We start from the raw sequence: 4,542 nt of genomic DNA, 5'->3' as shown, positions 1-4,542 counted from the left end.
TGCTCATTTGCATGCCTCCAGCTTTTCGAACGTTCGCTTGCGTTGCAACTTTATAGTCGAACTTTCGAAAGAGGCCAAAAGCATGCAATTCAGCTTCAGTGTGGTCATTTTGAAGCCTTCATCTTCTGATCTTATCAATTCATCTTTTTATATGCATTTTTCAAATTTGAACTTTGACCTTTCAACTTTTTTGTGAAACTTTGAAACTTTCGCTTATTTCACTTATAGTCTGTCCCATAAAGTTAAAATAAGCGAAAGTTCGAAAACGTCAAAAACAGGCAACCGAGCATCAAATCGGTCATTTGAATGTCAACGTTTTTTCCATTAAGCATCTGTTCATCAATTTTTTCTAAATGTTTTAAATTTGAACTTCGACCTTTGAAATCTGTCCAGTGGTTTTTGATACGTTCGCTTATTACAACTTTATGGGACAGACTATACTTCAATTTTATGGGACACGCTATTATATAGCGTGTCCCATAAAGTTGAAATAAGCGAACGTCTCAGAAGCCACAGGTTAGAGTTCAAAGGTCAAAGTTCAAATTTAAAACATGTAGAAAAAAGTTGATGAATATAAGCTTAATGGAAAAAACGTTGACATTCAAATGACCAATTTGATGCTCAATTGCCTGTTTTTGACGTTTTCGAACGTTCGCTTATTTCAACTTTTTGGGACAGACTATAGTAAGTCCCATATTGTTGCAACGCAATCGAACGTTCTAAAAACTCTCGACATGCAAATGAACCACGAAATCCTAATCTCCGCATGTTTTAAATGTGAACTTTGACCTTTGAAACGTTCGATAGCGTTGCAACTTTATGGGACTGACTAAATATTGAAGAATTATGAGTGGCCATCAACACTTGAATTATCTATTTTCATTTACATTTTTGTCTGCTTTTATTCGCCTTTCAATCCCTTTCCGAATAGATACCGAAAACTGGGTGGACTTGACATACCCACTCTCGCCCGAAACCCCAGTCTTCTCCGCTGTCTATGAACCAATGAAAATCAACTGGGACAAATCAGGCTAGTTCTCGAAACAAATATTTTCATTTTAAACCTGAGCTTTGGCCAATTTAGCTATAACTCTGTAGATGGTATGAAGGAAAAACAGCTGATCTGCAAAAAAGTTTACCATTTGGTCAATTTTACCACTTCATTTCCATAAAACGTGTCTTAATAAATGTAAAATGCGATTTTCAGTGTATGGCGTCAGTGTGCAGTGTATGGAGTACAGTGGGGTTAAAACTACCCAAGTCCGGACCAAGACTTTTGAAAGGCCCAAATAGTCTTTGGGGGCGGGGGGGGGGGGTTGAGGTTTCACAGCTAAAAATTGCTTAAAGATGTAAGAATTGCGGTCAAGTTCAGTAAAAAGTGTAAGTTTTGCGCTCACTGCGATAAATGCGGTGAAAAAAAAAATGAGGTGAAAAAAATTTTCCCCGCTACCAGCAGAATGCGATTAAAAAAATTTTTCAGTGCTACCAGCAGAATGCGGTGACAAAAGTTTTCACCGCTGCCAGCAGAATGAGGTGAAAAAAAATTTCACCACGAAAAAATCGCAAATCTGACAAATTTTCACTGCTAATTTAAACGCTTATCTTAAGTTCGCAGGAAAATTTTTGAAGTAACTGAGAGATGGAGAAGTGGAATAAGAAGTTGTTGACATGCAGGAGGTGAGAGGTTTGAACAGCTTATAGCAGTTTTTTTGTAAGAAAACAGGTGAATGCAGTGAAATAAAATTTTCACCGCTAAAAACCGCAAATCTTTCATAAGGTCAACGCACGCACCGCACGCGGGAACTTTGCGGTGAAAAAAGGTTTTTTACCGCTATCCACCGCTAATCCTACATTAACTTTCTCCAAACCTCAACCCGTACGTGGGGTCAGTATTGACCAAAATTACACAGTTCAAAGTTAACGTCAAGCAACAACCTTCTGAAGGATCGAGAACACCTATTTCATGGAAGTTTTTGGGTCAATTATTAACTTTTCATAGGCCTTTTGGGCCCTAATTCTGCTTTTTTCGCAAATGTGAAATTTTTTCGTTTGCGCACTATATTTCGTTTGCTGCTGCACTCACTGTAGCAGCAACGGAGTAGGAGAACTCTTAAACCGCTTTGCATCACTGTAGTGCAATTTAAGACACAGTTGTAAAACTCCCAAATGTTTTAAGAGTTTTTGTTGCTCTGAAAACAAAGCAGTTATCTCAGCTGGCCTATGTTGCCACTTTAGTTGACTGAATGACACTAAATAGCTTAATTGTATTGACTCTCTTCCCATAAGCCATTTAAAAAAACTTGCGTTAGTCAGTGTTTTCCCTTCCAAAATTATCAATTGTCGTTTTTAAGAGTACTGCAGACTTTTTGCTGGTTAATGGTTCTTCGGAGTAGCAAAAACTGAAAGAGCATACATGCAGAATACCCTATAAGCAATAGTGAGCACATAAAAGGTATGTGAATTTTTTGAGGCGAAAGAGCAGATTCATTGAAAGACTTGATAATTTTAATTTTCGAGAAGGAAAATCCATGAACTGATTTTTCTTGATTTTTGCTTCGATTTTTGTTTCTTACAAATTTCATTCCTCAAAGAATTTGGTCGACAAAAAGTCCATAACCCAGTGATTGACGAAAACTACAGCTGAAATTTAGGTTCGAGCAAACGTCCAGAGTGCCAAAATTTGGAACGACCAAAAATCTTATGAAAATTTTTGGGCGTGGTAAAAGTACAGGTGATATAAAAATTCAACAAAAAAAATTTATAGCTCTACTGGGTCAGGCATGGTCTGTTTATACCCTTTTTCATTCGAGAGTGGTCATTACATTTGTCGAGGTTCAGACTAGGTATTAAGCATATTAGTAAGTTATACAATCATAAAACATTACAATCGGTTAAACTTTTGGAAGGTCATTGGACAAACTACGGCAATATTATCTAAATTTTGCTAGTATCATTGATAATGCATAAGATACCAATCAAAAGAAACAAATCCGAGGGGAAAAACATGGTTAGGGATGGCTCGGTGCGATCCCGTATCAATGTTGAACAAAAGCAAACGTTCGAATAGCTCAGGCATGTAAATGGACATCAAAATGCCGATATATGCGTATTGTAAGTTTGAATTTTGACTTCAGAAACGTTTGCTAGCGTTTCAATTTTATGCTACGGACATTATTTCAGATCAATCTGATACCCTTTGGTCTTCCCTGCTACCATTCAAACTCTCGGCGTCCATTTTTCACCCTGATTTACTTTTCTCTTAGGTCTAGGTCACAACTACAAGTCTTTTTTCCACTTAACTTCCAAAGAACAATAATAATTGTAAGTGATAATCTGCAATATTTCACATTAAACCGCTCTTATTAATTTGAGGGTCCTTCATGCACTTATTTGCCATATAGGCTTTTTTGATTTTGGCCTAATTTTATGGTTGTATAAAGTGTTTCGTGGAAATCAGTGACGAGTGCGAGTATATCCACTCGCTAAAATGATATACAAAATTCGTTTTCTTTTATAGTGCCAAAAATTGCGGTGACATACCCTCGCCGGTATGTTATATTCTCACTAAACATTAGTTTTCTTAAGCAGTTAGACCCTAAATGGCATTCTTGGGCGCCTGTTTTGGTGCAAAATGGTTCCCCGAATCATCAGGAAAAAAACAGAAGGACTCTTTTTTTGATGTTTTTAGTTACTTGAAATTTGTAGCTAGTCTGTAATCATCTGGATGTCACTTTCAGAAATATGGATCTAGCTATTCACGTATAAGTTGAATGTTAGGGATGTATGGGAGTCGAACTTTGACTATTGTTTTTCGCCTTGACAAGCGCCATCACCCCAAAAATTTTTATGCTACAACGCGTTCTTTTCAAAATTTTTGCCCGATAAGAACAAAATGGTTCCAAAACGTTGGGTTTTGAGTTATAAGAAATCCGATGAGTGAGCAAGATGGCTTGAAAGTCGGGAACGCTTGGGTTGGATATCAAAAATTTAATCAATGTTTACCTCTGAAACCAAACTCTTTCTAGCCTATTCTGATATCTGGGATGATCCAATGCTTAACGGGACTTTTGTTGCCTGGAGATTTCTGGAGTTCTACGAACACACAGGGACACACATAGATGCCCCGAGTCATTTCAGCCGAGGAGGAAAAACTGAAGATCAATTGACTTGGGACGAACTCACCGGACCTTTAGTTGTTATTGATGTCCGTCATATAGTAAGTTAGTGTTACTGACGAGGGAGGTGAGGTGAGGAGGGGGGTGTGTTCAATTTTTGTGTTCCCACAAATTCGCACGATTTTGCAGGTGCTTTTATTGAAACAAGAAAACGAGTATAAAAATATAAAAACTGATCATTTTTTCCTACTATAAGCCGGCTTTTTGACCGCACCCAAGATGAGGTCCACAACGTTGAGGCCTCTGACAGACCGCTCTAGACAAAAACGAACTCTGGATCGTCGCAGACCGAAGAGACCTCTAATCGGACGTCTACATTTATTACATGACCGAAAAATTTACTTTCTTTGAATACATGCTTTTTAGT

At 37.7% G+C, this 4,542-nt stretch overlaps 1 long non-coding RNA gene across 1 annotated transcript; it reads left to right on the top strand.

Annotated features, from left to right (window-relative positions):
* Positions 1–607: 607 nt before the first annotated feature.
* LOC142350768 (uncharacterized) lies at positions 608–4,227 on the top strand. The gene is made up of 3 exons (XR_012760907.1): positions 608–684; positions 843–1,030; positions 4,026–4,227. It is a non-coding gene; the product is annotated as an uncharacterized LOC142350768 (long non-coding RNA).
* Positions 4,228–4,542: the final 315 nt, after the last annotated feature.

This window comes from Convolutriloba macropyga, chromosome 12 (assembly GCF_964194025.1).
Source record: "Convolutriloba macropyga chromosome 12, txConMacr16.3, whole genome shotgun sequence".
Taxonomy (NCBI): Eukaryota; Metazoa; Xenacoelomorpha; order Acoela; family Convolutidae; genus Convolutriloba; species Convolutriloba macropyga.
The sequence above is the reverse complement of the archived record's forward strand: the minus strand, read 5'-3'. Positions and strand labels throughout refer to the sequence as shown.